Source organism: Rhipicephalus microplus, chromosome 2, assembly GCF_043290135.1.
Source record: "Rhipicephalus microplus isolate Deutch F79 chromosome 2, USDA_Rmic, whole genome shotgun sequence".
NCBI lineage: Eukaryota > Metazoa > Arthropoda > Arachnida > Ixodida > Ixodidae > Rhipicephalus > Rhipicephalus microplus.
In genome coordinates, this window is record NC_134701.1 from 128,583,947 (window position 1) to 128,607,039 (window position 23,093).

Here is a 23,093-nt window from a genome sequence, read left to right on the forward strand (position 1 = left end):
AGTTTAGACTCCTGCACGTCAACGAAAGCATACGTGTCATGCAGATTCGGAAAACACCACCATTCGTCACTGAAAGTAAATAGATCCGACTCTGACTCATGAAGCTTTGAAATTTGTTTTCGGTACAATCATTGTGCTCTATAGTGATCGAAAGGCTCTGGTCACCACTAAGTACCAAGAAGTAGTGGCCTATTGATCAGAACAATGGTGCCCGCATACCTTTCGGTGTGATGACCACTGATCAAGACACCAAATTCAAATGTTTAAAAATTTAGACCGCGACACACATCATTTTTGCCATTTGTTTACAGTGCTGAAGGGCTTACACTTTTACTTCTCGGGGAAAAATGTTTTGTGGACATGCAAAGTCGTATACAAGGAGTTATGCCACATTTGCAACGTCGCGAATTCCGCCGAGAATATATATCACTGCTGTGTGTGAATTTGTTTATAAGTGGTTGACATGATGGAATAGTACAGAATTCTCGTGAACTCTCTTTCAACGCTGCACGTATTTCAAAACATGGCCACGTTTTGTGCATTTGACTGAAGTATATGGAGAACGACGAGGTTTAATAACAGGTTTAAGGCCTATGTGGCCCTGACCAGCATATAAACTTGAACCTTCAAAATGGCGGCTACCAAACTATACTTGCACTTTTCCTTTCAGACACAGGCTTTATGCACTGGGCTATATTATTTATTGCAATTGTAAACTTTCACTATTCTGGCCACTGCGAAAGAAGCAGGGACGCCCTGTAAACCCAAAGTGCCCAGTGCTACGCGATCACGTGGCACCTTGTTGCCTCGCAATGGTTGCATGTGCAACAGGGATCAGCGAGTTAGCTCAGCGGTAAAGGCGAAAAACCTCGACGTTCCACGGTGACCTCACAGCAGCCACACTGTAGTATCATCGGTCAGTTACTTCGCAGCGGGACTTCTCTTCTTGACCATATCGTGCTGTCGAGTGTAGCGCCGGTGCGCGATCAGGGACGCGTAGTAGCACGCCATGTTGAAGGAAAGAGTGACAGCCAGCACGTAGAAGAGGCCCCGGAACAACCCTTCGTTCTCGTACACGATGCAGTTGCCGCTTTTTCCACACGACTGGTGCCACGACAGGCAAGTCTGGTCCAATATGCCACCGAAGATCAGTGGTGCTAGGATGGAACCTGTCGAAAGAACAGGTCGGTTTCGTAGACGTTATAAATCTGTTCCAAGTCACCCGACTGATGCAGTATAGTTATGGCATGTAATTTGTAAGCCAGTAAGGACTGAGTGCACATCAAGAAAAAAATGGGAGCACACACCGGACCTTTCTCGGATGTACATTTTTCATTACGCGGCATTGCATAACGTGCCGACGTTTCCGCAGTTGCTTCAGGTGCCATGTGTGAACCGTTCGGTCTACTCATTTTTTTTTTGAACCAGCAAGTTATATAAACTCGTTTTAGTGTTGTGTGTATTAAAGTTAGCTTAGGCTACGATATTCCTTTGCTCACACCTCGCCCAACAGCCATCGTGCATTGAATAGTCGTAAAAACGGTTAAATTTGAACCACTTTACAAAGTTTATTTCCTGGGCTGCAGCATCCGCAAAACAGTACTGGAAACTGGAAAAGGTAAGTGTTTACAGCATGTGTAGAAAGCAGACATCCTTTGGCGAACACTACTATAACTGGAGGGAAGGATGAAATAAAACCATCATATTCGCTCAGCCTGTTTTTCTTTTTTTTATGATGCCCGCTTTTCTAACCAAAACCATGCCCGCTTGCCATAGCTTTGCAAGTTATCACTTGTCAGCGCCGACAAGAGGTTATTACTGTTGGGACTGATTGACCACAACTGAAATAGGAGGATAATCTGTTAAAAAAAAGAGTAAACATGCAGACACATGCAGAAAACAGAAAACACGGTGCTACTTTTATGGATCTTAGCCAATTCGCTTACATTGACTAGCAGCTGTGCGTAGCCTGTAGCGTAAGGCTTGCTTAAAACTCTCTATGCGAAAAATAAAATGCGTGGACGTGTTGACACAAAAGCACACGTAGCACAAACCCAGGTGAAAAAAGTATAGACTACCTTCAGGAGAAATAGGTTAATGGAAAGCTCCGTAATCCGGCCTGTCAGACATACCACAAATGCGCTTGTCCGGCTTCATTGGGAACATCTGTGGTCGATAAAGCTTTAGCCTTATTAGGGTCATACGTAAAGTTTGCTTGATCGCAAGGACGAAGCACTGAATGCGAAACCTGCACTATAAAAATGACAAGCCGTTCACTCATCTAGCCAACGTGGTCTCTGTGGTGAGCGACGCGACTATCTTGCGATCTGTGGCTTCAACGCAAGCTTTCAGATAAGAACACAAGCCGTACAACACTATTACCGTTATAAGCCGAGCTCTCGAGATAAGCATACGATCGCAGGCGACCGCGCACTGCGTATGTCAAACTCATCACGGGTCGACCGGTTAATTTGAAATCGCACCTTTTGGCCTCTTGCGCCATTGTTGCGAGTGGGAGCGAACATGCCTCTATCACGCAGAAGCACTTCGGAGAGATTTGCACCACCATTGGCAAATGGTGGACATACCTATCTCGCCGTTTGTATGCCGTGGGATGTATGTGCTTGTGATCGAGGTCTTCGGCGCGAGGGGTTGCAGGTTCCAAACACATGTCACATGATTCTGAAATATTTTCCTCATACTACTGCTCTGTGTAGGTTTTAAATAATACTTCCCTTTCTCCAAACGAACAATAAATGACAGAAACAAATTGCAATGCTATATAAAGTAAAACTAGCAATCGACTCTTGCATCCAATCTCACATAACTCTACAAGGACGCAGCAATCATGGAATGCGGCTGCTTTAGGAAGTGAAGATGTTTTATGTCAGCACAAAGTAATCAGCGACAGCACAGGACGTACATGGGTATACGAGCCATCTACTTACCCTGCCGAGGAGGCACTGCAAACAAAGTTTACAGTGCGTCCTCGAGCGATTTGCACTGAACACAGTTCCCAATGACTCACAATTTCCTTTCGTTAACAGATTTAGGTAACTGATTCACAAAGCTGTCCTTTCTTTACACTCTCTAGTTATTGGGCACGAGCTTTCGCACATAAACACAGTATGCCAGATAATCGTATTCACTGGAGCCATTTCATGAAAATGCCTTGAGTGAACATTTCCTTATTTCTTCAGAACAGCAAGCCGGTGACTACAGCATGAACATGCTCACTAGATGCTGTACAAACTCGGTACACAGTACTAATACGCTAAGTAGTAGTACAAAGACAGGCAATGTTGCATGCTTTGTTTTTTTTCTAAGCATTTCGCAATCATTCCTAAATCGCTCAATTTCACACATAGCATCGCTGTAGTCCTCCAAAACTTTTTCCGTCATCCACCAGAAACTTATGTATTTATTTCAGTTATCTGCTGCAATGAAACGGCTATCGAGTTGGCCTGAATTGAGGGGTTGCTGAAGTGAAAACGAAAGGTAACAGTTAGGCTGCAAATTAGGTAAATACTTAGCGCCATAATTTAAAACAAATGTCTTCGACGATGGAATCCAAGGGCGACTAGATGTTGCCTTTTTCTGACCTTCTCGCTTTTTTTGCCTTTTTTCACTCTGTGATCTTTCTTGGTTTTTCGCCAGTACTACGTACATTGCGTACATCGCGATCAGCAAAGTCGGCTGATCAACGCATTCTAAGTTTCGGCCACCATGTAGTGAACCAAACTGGTCGTACCAGTCGCGGCACAAACAATGCTACGTTCAAAAACAGAGTTGACTGAAATATTAATAGGACTGTGCTCTGTGGTCTGTAAATGATGCGAGTGTTTAAAGCATTCTGACATACTCTCCGCGTCACGGAGAGAGCTTGAATCGATCTGTTGTAGTGATCGTGGATTTAATGATTGATTGATTTGTGGGGTTTCACGCCCCAAAACCACCATATAATTATGAGAGATGCCGTTGTGTAGGGCTCCTGAAATTTCGACCACCTATGGTTCTTTTACGTGCACCCAAATCGTAGTACATGGGCCTACAACATTTCCGCATTCATCGAAAATGCAGCCGCCACAGCCGGGATTTGATCCGCGACCTGCGGGTCAGCAGCCGAGTACCTTAGCCATTAGACTACCGCGGCGGGGCGTCATCGTGGAAACCTACACCAGTCACTCGGTGGGTTTGTAAAGAGTGTGCAATTCCGTGGGACATTCATGGGCTTGTGCATATCCTACAGTCCTCGCACAAGGAATGTCGCTGAAGCCAACGTCTTCTCTCTTTTCATTCCTCTCAACTGAAGCATTCTTTGGATTCGCACAGATCCAGTCACACTCACCCGCAAGGCGTCCGATGACCTGCCTGATGCCGAGCGCCAGTGACCGCTGAGCGGGCTTCACACACCTGCGTAAGTGTTAAGAATGTATCGCTGCACCAAAATGTATATATATGAGAAATTAATGCAGAAATGTTCAGCCTATTCCACGACAAGCTTCGGAGAGTGAAGCTGTAAATGCACGGGCGTTTCTGATTGGCTAGCGCGATCACGTGGTTGGCGCGATCACGTGGCTAGCGTGAAACCACTGGATTTTAAATACTTCTGCCTACACTTGATTGGGCAGAGCGAACTTCCGTGATGCGCAGGCTCGGGCAATGCCGTTTCGGGCAACGCTTCGCTTTACTAGACTGCCGTCGTCTGCTTGGTGCACGTTCCTTGTTATTTACATGATGTTTTCACGTGCTCAGGTGTCTTGCTTTTATTACAACCATATGTAAACATCAAATAATATAGACAATGAACGCGCCAATCGCTTTTCTGGTTTTCTGTATTGGAAGTCACCATCATCATTATTTCGTTTTTGTTGCAATTTTGATGGACCCGGAAATGCTTGAGGCCAGCGCACTCAGATTTACGTGCACGTCGAACTGCCTCGCGTGGTCGAAATTTACGGGGCCCTTCCCTCCCGCGACTCTTGTAACAATATGGTGATTTGGCATGATGTTAAAACCCAGCAGTATTTATTTTTTAGTTTATTTCGTAATGAACCACCCCCTTTCAACACGTCAGCTGCGTGACGTGTACTACTTCTACTGCTACTACTACTACTACGGTGACGACAACGCCGACTACTACTACACAGTGTACAGACAGATAAGCGTGCGCAGGGTACCGCTTCTGGAGGAAGGGGGGTGAGGTGAAGAATCACGGCAGCGCCCCCTTTCTATCATGTGGCTGGTTTTTCAACTCCACTCTCAGCCATCTGCCGACCCCCCACCCCATGCGTACGCTTATGGCTTTAGCAATGCATGTGTTTGATAATAACGGCACGCTAAGTTCTGTTCATTTCCCATTCCCACCCCTGCGAGAACGGAGACCTAAGACAGGCTGTTGCGGAAACCACGTCACGCCACCGCCACGACCGGTGTCCATAACCACTATCACGCGAAATAAGAAAAAGAAAGTATATAAACACACAAAGGGCACACTGAGATTCGAACGCGAGCCCCCTGCGTGCCAGCTCAGTATTCTACCGCTAGACTACGGCGATATACTCGGAACTATGTCGAAAATCGATGCTGGGCGTAATTGTGTGTGAAGTAATAGCGTTATTGGTTTAATAAAGCGTCTTGGACCAGCAAAGAAACTTCCTGGCGTCACACAGTGAGAACGGCGTAACGAGTGGGTCGTCGAGTTCTCTAACCCAATACAATACCGTTAGGCATAATTGTTCATCGTGTCAGCCTCAACAGAAAAAATTGCACAAAATTGCTTGCAAGTGTGCAGCGCCTACCACGCTTCTCCGAATAATGACGAACAATGGCATAGTAAATGCCTACCTGCTGCGCGAAAATATTATTTACGGCGTAGTGGGTACCCTGCGAGTGTGCTGGTAGCAGTTATCTAAAGGGTGTTAAAAAACGGCTCCAGAAAGGTCACCGTTTTTGCATTTGCTATGACTGACAGGCCCGGCACGTTTTTTTTTTGTATTTTTTCGAAATAAACCAAGGGAAGGGAAGAAGCGCTGTGGAGACTGTCACCCTCCCTCAGTATAGCAAAGCATGTACACACGTGAAAAACTTAATTCAACATAACTGGCTACTGTTGCCTAATGTACTTTCAATGAACATAAGGTTTCTCGAGCAAGGGAACTCCATAAACTCTCGTCTGGCATAAGGCAGACACTTGCCCACGTCTTTATACTACCGCTTTACACTCGTTCATTAGGGAATACTAACCAGTACAATCTACCGCCTTTCACAGTATTTGAACCTATTTTAACCGCCATGTTAAAGCGTCTGCGCGTGTCATCTTTTGGAATACGCTATATAGGTTGCATCCTTGGGAAAAAAAAGGTTATACCTCTCACTCGCAGGATTTCGCGCCTACTGGTTGTGCCCCCGCGATCTCAGATGACAGCGCAGCTCTGGCTGACTGGGCTCCTCCTACGCCATCTCCTGACGGCGACAAGAGCTCTCGCCGAGTTTCGCCCTGTCCTCGGACTCCTGCAACCATGTCCATCTTTCCTATCTCCTCTTTACTTCCGTCGTTTTCTGTCGTTCGCTGTCCTTGCGCCTCGCTCTCTCCTTCCACTCCCTATCTACACACCTTTTAATCCTATCCTTTTGATCCCTCCTTATCCCCATCTCTCGTGAGCTATTGTTGAGGTGTCGCACTCTGATGCAGAGAGTTACGGGGTTCACTTTTCTCTTTAGGAACTACATAAGATTATACCTGATTGATGCCGCTGTGACCGGAGCAGCGTTGAGGAATCACGTGCTGAGCGACAGGAATATGCCTGCCAGGAACGGGAAGAGCAGGACGCAGTCGGTTGGGCATCGCGAGCGCGTCGCTTGCACGGCCTCCCGAAGCAGCTAGTGGGAGCTCAAACCGGGAACTTGGCTCACCGTGCCGTTGATGCACGTGCAGCCACTGTACATCTGCATAAACGTGCACGTCAAGGATACAACGCTTTCGATGCTGAAAAAATGTGCCGCGAGTACTATTAACAATCACATTACTTGGCATTTTTTGAATCGCTGCAATTACTATCCATCCCAATTACGATGCGACATTTAAGAACATCTCCCATGGGTATTGACTGTGCTTAATCGATTCACCTGTCTAACCCGGCAAGCCAACAGGGAGCGCTGGCACTCAAGCATTCACCGCGTATCTGTACTTCCCGTTTGTGCAGCCCACTTTGCCTTATTGTACTTTCTTCCTATCTTCGTTTTATTTCCTGTTTTAACATGACCAAGGAAGGCCTAATAGATGAGTTAGGTCAGGTTCGATAGTCGACATCATGCACATAACGCGCTTCACAGAAAATGCACTGAAACGGCCCAGAAAAAAAAATTGGCATGCGCATCAAGGCATCGTGTGAGAGTCAGATGCAATAGAGCTGTGCTATACAATAACATACCCCGTTAACCTACCCGCATTATTTTGAAGGCGAAAACCTTACATGCCTCGTTAAAACAAAAATTGACCATAGGCTTCGTCATAAACACGACTCATGCAAAGGTCATAATGGGGTTATGGTGTCATACATCACCGAAACGTGTCACGTCATCATGATGTTCCATAATGACACATGAACGAGGCAATGACATTTCAAGACATAGACACTTGACCAAAGTTAAGCTGACAGAGGGGGCTCTGGGTCTCGGAAAAGTAGCAATGTCTCCTGTTCCGAAAGAAGTTTTATACCACGTTAGGCACAGAAAGCCTTCGCTGGTGAAAGGACAGAGCAAGCGAATAATAAGGAAAAACAGACTATGGCTTTTGCATTCGCGTCACCTTAGGCGAATGTAGGATACCTTAAAAGTTTATCTGAAATAGTCGCAATTTAAAGAAATATTGCACGATTTAATGGTACCACAATTCTAACCAAGACGCTTCCCCTTTAGTTGGTGCTTCACCATGACTGCAGGGGAAAATCAATCGACGACGCACTTTCACTACAACTTCCCATTGGCCCCAGGCTTTACGGGAGTGAACATGAGAAGTAAACAGTTCTTTGAGTGCAAATTAAGGTGTACTTCAATGCCATTATTGCGAAAAAACCTTCGCCACCATAGCTCCGCGCATTAAATGATGCCGTCAAAGATTCGACTCAGAACAAGTATAGGGCGGAGTTGACGCCTCCCTTCCCGTCATGAGGTATAAAGCAGCGGCTCGTGTTACATCTGTATAATAAACACGGTTGCTCGGTTGCGGTGCATAATACTAAACGAACCGTCGGAAACAATCACGATGCTTCTAAACATGGCGGCGTGGTCTGCTACGAGTGGTTGAAGGAGATTTAATTGATGAAACGCGATTATGTTAGAAATAGACGAATGATCTTTCATGAAGAGAACATCATCCTTGATTGTGCGTTGACACCACATGGGCAAACTCATACTTTGCCGACGAATCCATCCGGCGTTGCGTAAATGCCCTGGGGGCAGCTGAATGTGAAGATGAGCACGCCGAACCAGGAGAAGCAGCAGTTGTACATGCAGAGCCGCATGATGCCCTCGTAGTCCAGGTTCCAGCGGCTCACTAGCGCTCCGCCGATGATGGCGCCGAAACCACCACCGACAAGCACAATGGGCCCTATGAAAAGAAAAATTGGCTCCAGTTAGCTTGGTTGAGCGATTGGTGTACTTGTTTGTTTATCGGTGCAGAAGATGAGTGTTCTATGTTTACCAAACCTGACAGTGATTATGATGTCTCTCATGCACGATAGTTAGCGCATCATTGTCGTGAAAACAGTTTTGAACGCGAAGCATTTCTTAGCGAACTTCGGTGACCTTGAGCGTATCTATCTATCTATCTATCTATCTATCTATCTATCTATCTATCTATCTATCTATCTATCTATCTATCCAGCCGCCTACGACTTTTAGCTCTCCTGGCTGTTTCGATAATGGTATCAATACCAAATTTGGTATGACATAACATGACTGTATGATGAACGTATTAACGTATTCGATTAATTATAACATGAAAATCATGACGCGGATGTCACGAATGTCATGATTTACATTTAATGGCCCTGCAGCTCTTGTGGAGGTTTCGTTCACTTGGCATGTTACAAAACAGGTATGGCATGACATGATTGCATGGCGAACACAAGCGACATACCCTCACAAAAAATCATGACATGCGTGTGATGTAACAACATGACTACATGCCACGCTCATGATGCTCTCGTGGCCGTTCAGTAGTGTAACATATACCAGATTTGGTATCATGGTACGTAAGTGGATGACGAAGGTATGTGACTGGTGCAAACATGATAATCGTGAGATGCGCGTCATGTAACAACATGACTACATGCCACACTCATGATGCGCTGGTGGCCGTTTCGCTTGCTTCACATGTACAAAGCTCGGTATTACGCAACGCGAATGGGTGGAATATGTAAATGACACATCCAAACATGATAATCACGGCATGCATGTCATGTAACAACTTGACTACATACCACACTGATGATGCGCTCGCAGCCGTTTCGCTAGATTGACATATTCCGAATATGATATTAAGTGACGCCAATGAATGACGAAGGTATGTGACTGGTGCAAACACGATAATCATGAGATGCCTGTCATGTGAAAACACGATACATGCCACAGTCAAGGCGCCTATACATTTCGACGTGACGCGGTGCGCGTGCTCGCTGGCGTTCATTTCGTCGCGTCACGCAGGCGTTGCCACGCCAGGCGCCAGTCCTGCCATATACTCGCAGACGACCACTGCGCTGCGTTGCTTTGACGCATGCGCGTTTCAGCGCGCCCGGCGTCCCTCCATCACGAAACAAGGGAGACGCAGTGTTGTCTTGGTAACGAATTGTCATGGAGTAATGTTACTGTATGGCATCGGCGCGAAATGTAGGATGTCGCATTTCGTGCCAGGCACGACCAGCGTCCGTCGGAGTGGCGCGGACGCTGGTTGCGCCTGGCGTCAGACTAGTGCTCCCGTTTTGCGGACGCTGGTCACCCCTGGCGTTAGACTATAAAGTGCTCCAGTTTTGCTAACGTAGCGTCGCTGTGCCCAGCGTGCACGAGCGTCAACGCTACATTGGAGTATATTGGGTCTTTAATGATGCGCTCGCGTCCGTTTTGCTAGATCCACATTAACCAAATTTGGTGTTACGTAACGTCAAGAGATGACGAAATATATGACTGCTGCAAACATGATAATCCTGACGCGCGTGTAATGTAAGAAGATGACAACATACCACGCTCATGGCGTGCTCGCGGCCGTTTTATTGGCTCCAAATATACTTAATTTGGTAACACGTGACGTGAATAAACGACGAAGGTAAACGACACATCCTAGCATGATCATCATGAAACGAAAGTCTTGTACGGCATCATTTACTTCCACCTCGTAACGTTGTGCTGATTTTGAAGCACCATATGAACATTTCTCATTCATGCTTCGCATATCATCGATTACCACTGTACGTGGGATCTGCCAATTTTTTGCATTTATTATACAGGTTTTACAACCAGCTGGCACATCAGGCACATACAAATTCATCGTCAAGTCCACTAGTGGTTTTCCTATTTTGAAAAAAAAAGTGCAGGTGTTCCCATTGCGCTGAGTAATTGTGGTTCCCAACAATATATATATTGTAGGCATCTATTATGTGCTTCATCCTCATCTTAACAGCAGTCAATCATCATCATATGTTCTGGCTGACAATCATCATCTTCTTGGAACGTGCGCTTCTTCTTCGGGTCCGTTGCGCTTGTTCGTTCCCGAGTTCACGACCAATAAACCTCGTTACAATCGAGTTGTCATACGTGGTGGAGGTGCATTGACGTTCCCAGTACCTCTCCTTACAACGCCTACTCGCTGGAGCTCCGTTCAGGCTGCCGCTTGGACCCTCAGTCCACCAACATGTCTCAGATTGAGTGGGTGGATGCCCTTTCTGCTCCCGTCTCTGCGCCGTAAGCCCCTCCTCTTCACAACGTAAACCACCAGCGTGACCCTCTGATCTTCGCTGGTCTCCGCGGCGAAGATGCGGATGACTGGCTCGATAACTACGAGCGAGAAAGCGCAACTAATCACTGGGACGACTCTAACAAGCTCCGCCGAGTATCGCTTTATCTCACGGGCGTTGCCAAGACATGGTTCTTGAACCATGAGATCGACCTCACCGACTGGCCTGCCTTCAAGCAGCAGCTTCGCCAAGTATTCGGCACGCCAGCCGTTCAATCCGCTCTAGCGAGGAGGGCCCTAGATACTCGCCAACAACATCCCAGTGAGTCATACACATCTTACATCGAGGATGTCCTTGCGCTTTGCCGGTGCGTCAATTCTTCGATGTCCGAGTCGGACAAACTGTGCCACATCCTGAAGGGCATCGGAAGCATTGCCTACAATGCCCTTGTTGCCCAGAATCCTTCTACTGTCACTGACGTCGTCTCTACGTGTCAGCGTCTCGACCAACTTGATTCTCTTCGCCTTCAGTCGGGCAATAGTGAACACCGTACAGCAGACCGGGACCTGCGTGACATGATACGGGAGATCATACGAGAAGAACTTCAATCAATGGGCATCTCACAATCTTCTCCATCTGTCACACAGCCTTCAAGCATGGCCCTCCGTGACATCGTAAGGGAGGAACTAACATCATTCACCGGTCGAGCCTACGTACAGCCACCTCCGTCTAGCCCTCCAACATACGCGCAAGTTGCGGCCGCGCCTCCTCGCAACGTACACTCTACATCGCCGCTGCTGTTACATTCACGCCGGTTGCTGCTGCACCACCGGTCCACTTCCGGCCAATCCCACCCGACCGTCCGTCTGTCCACTTGAGTGCGCTATCTCCCGTAAGGTCCCTAGATGAAACAAGTTTTCAAGGTAGCGACACCCTCCCTTTTCCACCTCGCTTATTTGCCTGAAGCGCCCCCTAGAAGGCTTAAAACTTTCATCCAAAAGCGAATGTTTGGGTTCTGTTGCTACGGTGAATAGATGTAAATGAAACAAAATGGAAGGAAATAAGACGTAGAATAAACAGTTACCTTTATGAACATAAACGGCACAACACAAGAGCAAGCGGGATGTGCGTTACTCAACCGGCAACGTTGTGCAGTTCTATACTTCACACCACTAGCCATGGCGTCTCGCGTAGTACATTTTAGTTCCACGGCCGTGGTATTTCGTTCAGTTCTAACTAGTCCACTTCTCCGATTGTGTTTTGTTCGTGCTGTGACACAGTGAACGTGCTTCTTGCTGGATCCTGTAAGTGGCCACAGGGCGTGACGTTGTGACGATTGATTACAACCGGCTTGTGCACACGCAAGAAAAAAAAACTACGACCAGACTGGTACGAACACTCGTCCAGCAGCACTGCGATGGCGTTTTTTCTAAACGTGCCCATTTGGACAATCGTGATGCCAAGTGATTCTGATGCGGTGCTGGGAACTTCCTGAAAACTGAGAGTTCTACTGGTGAGGTGTCTCGAAGCAGCGCGTTTCGGCTCAAGCGGGAACTGGTCAAGAGTGAAATGTTTCTTAAGGTGCGTTGATTACAACCTACAGCGGCTCTGTATACGTGCATACCCACATGTATTTGTACCAACTGTCATGCACTAGACACGCATTAGACGCGCGCCTGGCGTTTCAATAAAAACCGACAAGTGAACTCGCTTCGCAGATCCGCGTCGACATACGTTGACGGAGTTGCACGAAAGCATTCGCGTGAAATGGTTCATAGTTGCACTTCATGGTGCGCTTCATCTCGGAAAGCACGAGGTAAGTTGAAGAGAGCGAAACCATTTTCTTTTGTTTACGGCAACTGAGCACTGCTGAAAAACGCAGATGTTGCATTGAACGAGCATGGCGAAACAATCTTGGTCGACTTAGCGCACACCGAAACGCTCGTCCTCTTCAGTTTATGTTCTGGCTACGATTTTGTCTTTGGTAACGGCGAGAATCCGGCTGGAGCCACATGCGCATGCGTACTCGTTTTGAACCTTTTGCATAATAATAAATAACACCACCAGCCATTTGCAAGATCACGTGCAAGAAATGCACCAATTACATCATTTTCACTGGTATAGCGCACCATGACAAGGACACACACAAAGGAGAGATTCACACACACACAGCGCTAACTTGCAACTAATGTTTTATTTGCGATCACACACGCTGTTTATACAACAGGAGACGGATAAAACATGGATAATGTCACGTCAAGAATACAGCACAGCCCATGCACGTGTCATCACTGATAGCGACAATCTACACTAGCTCGTCAAAGCGAAAATTCCAGATACTTCTTTTCGTTAGATGATAATGCTATGGAAGCCACACTCACACATTTTTCTTTCATTTTGTCTATTTCAAAAGCTTCAATAATTTCACGTGTGGTTCTGTCACGGGCCTTAAAGAGTATACGAGTGTTTTGGAACATAGGGACGCAACCGCACCTCTGACAGTGAAGGGCCAAATGACCACATACAGCTCTTTCTACATTGTACTTGTGCTCCTTTAGTATTTCATTCACACACCTTCCAGATTGGCCTATGTATTTTCCTTTGTGTGTGTCCTTGTCGTGGTGCGCTATACCAGTGAAAATGATGAATCCCAACCAACTAGCCCGGCAACGTGCCTTAGCACCAATTACAGACGCGGATGGCAGAGAAAAAGAGGAGTAATTGAGAGAGTGAGGAGGACGGCTCGAGAACAATGAGTGACGCTACCTTGTTTCATCTAGGGACCTTAATCTCCCGGTGCGCCGAACGCCCTCTACTACCCGCCTTGGCGCCCGTCTCACCCAACATGCTTTTACTGTGGGTATCTTGGCCATATATCGCGCTTCTGCCGCAAGCGCCAGCAGGACGAGCGTCGCGGGTACGACATGCGCGAACGGGACTTTTTCAGTTGGTATTCTTGCGCTCGGCGTTATTCATCTGGACAGCAGCGGTCTCCATCTCCGCCCGCGTCGACTGAGACGCGGAACACTTACCGTTCAAGCCGACGCCGATCACCTTCGCCCTTTCGTCACTCCTCCTCTCCTCTTCGGCCAGCCTCGTTTACGACTGACAACCGGTCGGAAAACTAAATGATGCAGTTTTCGGGGGAGAAACTGCATGTAACAGTAGGACTCATATTCCTCCAGCACGCCCGTCAACATGGTTTCTGTTACGGTGGAAGGAATTCTCGTGGACGCTTTGGTGGACACCGGTGCTACAGTTTCTGTGATCAGGTATGATTTGTGCAAACACCTGAAAAAAGTAATGACACCTTATAATGGACCCAATCTAGTCGAAGCCCAGGGGAACACTATCCGCCCTTTTCCTCTTTGTACTGCTCGTGTGTTTATTGATGACATTTTGCATTACATCGAGTTCACTGTGCTTACCCGGTGCTCTCAGCAGCTATCCGCCCTTTTCCTCTTTGTACTGCTCGTGTGTTTATTGATGACATTTTGCATTACATCGAGTTCACTGTGCTTACCCGGTGCTCTCACCAGCTAATTCTAGGGTGGGACTTTCTATCTTCTTAGCCGCTATATGTTGTGGTGAACGGATTCTGCACCTAACTAATACGGACTCCATGTACGACGAAGGCGTCTACAAGCCACTACGCCTGTTCGCTCGCGAAGATCTCGAACTACCGCCACATCAAGAACGAATTGTGACCCTGATCTCCAAGGACATCGACCACGGTGACGTCTTGGTGTCCCCTTTGTTGACTTGCGTCGCAAAAGGCGTAGCCCTTGCATCAGGTGTCGTACGCTTTCACCATGGCTCCGCGCTCGTCATTGCTACGAATGAAACGCCAGAGAAAGTTCTCCTGCCAGAGGGCACTGCAGTAGCCTGTGTTGTGGATGCGGAGCCTGTCAGCGTCACGCCACTTAAACCTGCCTCTACCAACGACCGTCCTATGCGTAAGCCTGGCTCATCCTCTCCCTTCACAGCTCTTATCAGTGATGACTTAACAGCTATCCAGGCGCAGCAGTTGCTTGCGTTATTAACGAAACACACCGATTTTTTCGACACCTGCTCCTCAACGTTGGGCCGAACTACCACTGCAGCGCATCGCATTCAGACGGAGGGAACATCTATTGTACATCGCCGCCCGTACCGCGTGTTTCTCGCTGAGCGAAAAATCATCGAGGAAAACGTCGCTGACATGCCCAACGAGAAATAATTCGTCCATCAACTAGCCCTTGGTCATCCCCTGTTGTTTTGGTACGAAAAAAAAAGATGACTCTGTGCGCTTTTGCGTTGATTACCGGGCACTTAACAACATCACACGCAAGGACGTATACCCCATGCCACGCATCGACGACGCCCTTGATGCACTGAAAGGCACGGAATAATTTTCAAGCCTTGATTTGCGTTCGGGATATTGGCGAATTCCCATGCACGATGACGACAAAGAAAAACGGCATTTGCAACCCCCGATGGCCTATACGAATTTAACGTGATGCCTTTCGGGCTCTGCAAAGCGCCCGCGACGTTTGAAGCTTGATCGACATCGTCCTGCGTGGTCTGAAATGGAAGACATGTCTCTGCTACCTTGATGGCATTATCATCTTTTCATCAACGTTTGCTCAGCACCTGAGGCGCTTGGATGACGTCCTAACATGCCTCGCCGGTGCGGGTCTGCAGCTCAAAACTAAGAAGTTCCGTTTCGCCACAAAATCCATCAAAGTTCTCGGTCATGTCGTCAGCAAGGACGGTATTCGCCCTGACCCCGAAAAGATCGCTGCCGTCCTTCGATTTCCATGCCCCACAAGACTTAAGGATTTGCGAAGTTTTCTTGGCCTCGCATCATATTTTTGTCGCTTCATTCGAAATTTCGCTTCAATAGCTGCGCCACTTCACAAACTACTTGCATCTAATGCACCCTTTGTGTGGTCCTAGGAATGTCAGTCGGCGTTTCACCTATTGAAGAAAGCTTTGACGTCAGAGCCTGTACTCGGCCATTTTGATGACACCGCCCCAACACTCCTGCATACCGACGCCAGCGGTTGCGGTATAGGTGCTGTTCTCCTCTAACGCGATATTTCTGGACGGGAAAGGGTCATCACATATGCTAGCCGAGTGCTTACTTCTACCGAAAAAAACTATATCGTCACTGAGCAGGAGTGCTTCGCTGTGGTTTGGTCCATACAAAAGTTCCGTCCTTATCTGTACGGCCGTCAATTCACCATCGTAACGGACCACCACGCCTTATGCTGGCTTTCTACAATGAAGAACTTGTCCGGACGCTTGGGTCGTTGGATTTTACGCCTACAGGCGTATCAGTTGGAGATTATATATAAATCGGGCAAAAAACATCAAGACGCCGACGCTCTTTCTGGTTGCCCACTACCTACGGCGTCGTTCGAAACTCCAGCTGCCACCTCCAACGACACCAGTGCGGACGTGACTCCCACTTCTGTTGCCTTGTTCGCCTCGCTGTACCAACCGCGAATCGACGATAAACAACCCTTCAGTTCTCGCCAGCAGGCTGACCCGTATTGTCGGCGCATTATTCGTATGACGACTCGATTGTAACGATGTTTATTGGTCGTGAACTCGGGAACGAACAAGCGCAACGGACCCGAAGAAGAAGCGCACGTTCCAAAAAGATCATGATTGTAAGCCAGAACATATGATGATGATTATCTGCTGTTCAGATGAGGATGAAGCGCATAATAGATGCCTACAAAATATATATATATATATATATATATATATATATATATATATATATATATATATATATATATATATATATATATATATATATATATATATACGCTTTAGGAAAATGCTTTCGGTTTCAGTATCGCAAGGCTTGCTTATCCTTGACAAGTCATCGCAGGGTGGCGTCCCATAGCGGCGCACATCCGTCATATGTTCGTGGTGCATGTAACAGCGATAAATGTATTACCACCCTCGTAAGAGCGCAACTAAGCACGACACACACGAAGAGACAGAAGAAGACAAAAAGACAGGGGAGTCATGTTTAGTTGCGCTCTGACGGTGCTTTCTATGTCGAAGCAGACGCGCCCAACAGTTACCCTTTTTGAGTTTCCGCCCAGGAGTCCCTCCCTCCCTCCACAGCAATTTCGGCAATTTAGGCTTCATAAAAGGTGCCGAATTCACTAATGCAGAAAAACACTGTTGAGTCGCATTAGCCAGAGTCTGGCTAATGCTCAATGCAGCGGGCCCGGGTTGCTGGTGCTCCATGACGAAAGCTTTAAAATCGATGTAACATAGTTTTCACTTGTTGTATAGACAGATAAGTACATAGACAGAAGCGCTAAAGGTACCTGCCATTCGCTAAGAAATGCTTCGCATCCAAAGCGACATTCTCGAGTGTGCCACTACTTACCGATCATGTAGGCGATTCTGGCAGACGGTAACCCTAGCTGCGACTCGAAGAACTTCGTCATCATTGCGGTAAGGCCCGTGGTGAACATTTCTGCGATAAAAAAAGGTGCCCCTTTCGCACTCCTCTGTCGACGGCCGTGTGTCCGGTAATGACAGAGCATTTACAATCAAGCATAACTCGTCAAACCACATTCGCTTATAATAGGCCCCGCATAAGTATTGAAAGCCTGTCTTATTGAAAACTCTACGTTCTTTTTTTTTGTTTTCTCTAATACGGGGTAATGTATAAAAGCACAATAGAATATAACAAAACCAAAACGGATTCGCATCATTACTTGTTTGCCGACCCGACTTCTAGCTGAAATTTGACCCCAATCTTTGTAAAATGGAGACATTACGCCCTTTAGACAGAATACTGGTGCTCCCCTCATTTTCGTGCCCATTACGAGAAATTTATTAAAAAGAGAATAACAAAGATAAACTTTTGTACATGCTTAAAAAATAGACGAAAGGCCAAGCAAATTGATTATTCAGTACTCCTTCAACGTTTACTGCGACATGCTTACGGAACGTTTTCGAAAAATTATTCTTTCGGCAACTTCGCTCGTTCTGGACTCATGTCATCAAAAGAAATGATAGGAGACCGTTGCAACGCGAATGGTCCACTCACGGCTAAACGAAAATGAGGCGCACAAAAACAGAAAGGGCACGTTGGTCAGGAGCCGCCGTATGGCTTTTGGCAGGTCGGAGATGCGTCGGCCGAAATCGCTCGACCCAATCATGCTAAACACCGAGACGGGTGTTTGGTCACCTTTCTCGGCACGGGCGGCCTCATAGCCTGCGAAATAGAATCATTTCAAGTGAAGAACATCGAGCGGAATGCTTGAATAGCGAATACAGCTTTCAGCCAAATATTTGTAGTCTTCGATAGTAAGTAGACTCATTTTATCAATAGGCCGTATTCGGTAATGGTAGTATGATAGAACGCAGTGAAAACTAGAACGGCTGACACTACGTTTCATTTGCCCTCCTCATGCCTTACGTGGTAATGAGCACACATCCTTGTTCCTTCATATCTTTCTAAAGGTGTCAGAAATTGAGTTGTATGCGGTTCGAATAATTGCTTGCTTGTTCGTTTACTTCGTCCTGAGTTACACTTGAAAAGCTTTAGGAAGAAGCAGAAATCGATAAAAATGGCAGCGTATTCACGGGGTGAATAATGGAGAGTGGGGCGAAGCATCCGTCCGTCCATTCATCCTTGCTTCCGTCCATCCATGCGTCTGTCTGTGTGACCATCCGTGCGTCCATCCACCCGTCCGTGCATGCATCTGTTCGTGCCTCCACACATCCATACATGCGTCCGTCCCTGCGTTCGTCCACGCATCCGCCCCTGCGTACGTGCATGCGTCCGTGCAGACATCCATGCGTCCGTCCATGCATCTGTCTGTGTGTTCGTTCGTATATTCCGCATATAAAACCACCGCCATCCAGTGGACATTCCAGGGACTAAACAAGAGGCGGCACACGCGCACTTTCTTCCGGCTTGCGCTTCTTGTCTACTTCCCACATTTAACCACCTCGAGTTCATGTTATATACTAGTTCGCTGTATTCATGGCACTGCGGCCCAACACTCGCTAAACCTTTCTAAAACCAAGGAGGTTATGCCCAGCGAGTATAACCTAGACACCCTTTCTTGTCAGGTAGTGCTCAATATACATGACAATGGCTGCTAATGGGGAATGAGAGACAGGAGAATTCGGCTTTTAGCTAGAGGGCCACTCACCAGGCCCCATACCGAATTTTATTTAGACAGTGGAAGTTGTTGGGTGTTCGATGAGGAACGTTTCTCCACAAGAATTTTTTGAATCGGTTCACCACGAACGGAGAAAGCAAGTTTTTTGACGTGGCGTGAAACGAGTAAGAGAGAGGCGAGCTCGAAACACTTGCTGCTCCTCCGCGTAGCCTTCGTAAGCCAAATCTCTTCCCCACCCTCTCCAGCATCCGGCCATGAGGCGACGTGCGCATGTCGTGCCCTAACAAGTTCAACCCCCGACCACGCGAGCAGCGTTGCTTTGTTGACCAGCCTCATTTTGTGGTCTTCTGCCTGTTTCTGCGGGATGGTTCAAAACGCTGGCTTAGACGCGGTAGAGTAGATGAGCACAATAAGTGCGCGAACGCGTAGGAGCGTCCCACGGCAATCGTCTGCTCAATGCGCTGACCGCGGGGACACGAACGCATGCGAAACGCCGGCACATTAGCCCCGCATCCCGTAGCATTTCACGGGAAAAAATATGAAAGGAAAACGCGTACAATCTTTAATTGCGTCTCATTATTTATTTCAAGTTTTATTAATCTCCTAAAGCAACAAATACATAAACTACGCATGTTGTGTCAAATAATTTTTGCCATGTCACGTGCTATACAGTTGACAACGTCAGAGCAGAGCCGTCTACGTAGAGGACCAACGTCATTGCATTGCTGTGCACGTAGGGCGAGTCCTACGCCCACGTCATGCCCTCATCCTCTAGGCGTGCGCCGGCAGAAGGGAGGGGGTGCAGTGTTCATCTTAAAGTTTCACTTATTTTCGCGGCGCGTAGCATTGCAAATTTTGGTAGACGTGATCATGAATGACTTGTCTACGCACTTCTCTTGTCAGCTCAAAATTGTCAAACCTGGTGAGTGGCTCTTTAACGCACACGCTGCGAATTTTTTATTGTTCAACAACGCACAGGAGAAATCTCCCACCAGCACCACCTTGCAGGTCAAAGCGTAAGATGTGTTACGTACTACGACGAGGGACGAACGGGTGCTGCTTTGAAGAGCTTCGCCCCTAAAAAGACCATCTCTCCGAAGATGCGAAGTAGCAGCGGTGCACATGATGTGGACCCGGTTAAAACGGGCGTCGACACGGGGGCTAGAAAATGGTTTGAAGCAAAACACTATGTAGCGCTTGCTCGAGTAAACGTTTGAAACGCAAAGACAAGGGGGGGGGGACGCGCTGCAGACGCTTGCACTCGGCGCCCATGGCTCGCGTCTCGTCGGTGTTACCAACACCACCTAGAATATTCTAGGTGGTGTTGGTGTTACCCGCGTGCCGTCTGTTTTCTCGAACGCTATCAGTGTTCTTGACTCGCTCCTCGTCGCTCACTGGTGCCGACGCTTGCATTTGGCTTCCCTGGCTCGCGCCTCGTCGGTGTTGACGTCACCATTCACGAACGCCATCAGCTTCGCTAACACTAGCAACGCCGGCGACAACCAGGAAAAGTACACCCATACTAACGGGAACCATGCTACAACGGCGCCCTGCCGGTCGGCGCGACCGCCCGGCAAGCAGCGGCGTGCTGACCACGTTGTCGATGCCGCGATATTCTCGAAGCACGCGCAGCGTGCGCACCCGCCCGCTGGTGGTTCTTCTCGTCGACAGATGGAGAGAGGTGGCGCGAATAAGATCAAGACCGACTAAATTTGACGCGGCCGGCGTGACGCGGTAATCGGACGTGACGCTCAACGGTTCCGTCGATTTTCGGCTGGAACCATGCTTTTTCAATGTGGCTGCTCTAAAACTTGTTCGACTGCATCTGCGAAGTCAGGAAGATTCTGGAGACACCGATCTTACCAAGGTGCGCCCAATTTTCGGCCACTCCGAGCAACTTCGCATCACGACATAGCGAACGAGCTAAGCCTCACGGCTGTGTCTCCGCCGCTGCTGGATGCGGAGACGCCCCTCGGTCAACTCCTCAACATGGCGCTGCCTGAACAACGTGGCTATGACCCTACGACTCTGTCGTGGTCATATATGCCGACAAATCAATCAGACGATGGCCCATACACCACTTCGGCGGAGCAAGCCGACATTTTTCAACTCGTCGAGAGACGGCGTCACCGCCGAAGAAACGCGGAAGGAGCGTCTGCACTGAAAACTCCTCTGAACAATCCAACCACTGGAGACGCTCGCGCTCTATCGCCTAAAGCACCCTAAAAGACTTCACCAGTCTCCAAGTGGACGCCGAAACCAACGGTCAGGAAGTATCCTGGCGACTACGTGACCGTGCTCAAGCGACGCATCACAGTAGCCCTCAAGACAGCGTTTCAACAAGGTGAGCTCAGCACTGCCATTTTCAAACACATCGGAAGGCAGCACATAAATGAGATCACCATTTCCCTCAATTGGGAGCAAAACATCATCATTTGTGGCACGGAGAATAACGAGGTGGTTCAGAAACTGGTGTCGGACTTTCAAATCAACACCAGCAAAGGACCACTGCCGCTTCGCGGTCACCTCAAGCTCACCGGTGATGTGTGTAGCGGCGTGATTTCTGTGCACAACTTCAAAACCAGTACGTCCCTGAAACATAGTGTGCAGTGGCATGGTGGTGAACTAGTCCATGCGCGCAAGCTGGGGAACTCCAACGTAGCTCTGTTGACTTTCGCGGGAATGAACGTTCCGCGTTTCGTCCACTATAACGCAGAACAGACTCTCGTCAGGGAGTACAAGAAGACAGTGCCAGCGTGGTATCGCTGTGGCGCACTGGGGCACCGGGCGGATATCTGTCCCAACCCGGTCACCGAAAGATGCAGCCTTTGTGGCGAAAACGTGGGCGCTGGTCCTGAGGGAATGGCCCCCCTACGAATGCAACCCAACGCGCATAGTTCGCGGGCTTCCGCATCTCACCTGCTCCCGCGAATGCACCGAAAAATTCATCAGGCTTCAGCAACCAGGGTACAGGACATCAGGGACCCCAACAAAACCGAAGCGCTGGTCAAGTGGCAAGGCGCCAACCCCTGGCAAAGCAGCAACGGATACACTACCACCTGGCGTGGCGGAATCACCAGCTCTCGGCGCTCCATCTGGCAACGCTGCACGCAACCAACCCAAGTTAGGCAATTGGGCTGAGGTCGCCTGCTCTTCCTCCCCTCCACCTTCTTCTCCCACAAGCACTACCGAAACACAAAAACTCAGGCATGAGCTCACCCTTCTGCGATCTCAGAACTGAAAACTAACCAGTGGAATTGACTCGCTCAGAACCAATCCCACTACTCTGCCCTCGTTGAGCGACGAAGAGGAAAATATAACAGACAGAAAGATTCCTACTGCTGTAAAGAGTCGCGTCCCGGCCCTGGAGACCCTGGTGAATGCAATAGAAACACAATTGGCTGACCTCCCCAAAATTGTCCACGACACCATAGCGCGTCAGATGGAGACTGTCATCGCACAGGGGACACAAACTGTAACTCACATTATCCAAAAGTGGATACAAGACAATCCACGCTTCCTTAAGCACGTAGGGCCCATTAGAGACATTAATCGCCCCTCAAAATTTAACAGAGTCACTCCAAATGAGTCTGACTTTTCTGAAGACTCCAGCACGTCAGCACACGGTGCTAGTGAACTGAGTAATCTCACACAACCCCACCCTCCATCTTTGAACATGGCCCCCAACCCGAGGTCGCGAGCCAGAGCAACTCAGCCGTTGTTACTAACACAGTGTAACTGCAGAGGTCTGAAGAACCACAAGAAGCGGGCTCATTTTCACCTCTATCTTGAGACCTTTGAGTTCCTTGTTGCCGTGGTTGCGCTTCAGGAACCCGGCACGGACGTCAAACTCGCTAATTACACTACATTTCAACACAACCCGGAGACATGTATACTTCTTCACAAGCAATATACCGCCTCGGAATCCACACTCCCCACAACACCGCCTTTCCCATACACGATAGCGCCGGTGCTGCCCATAAGGTGATCT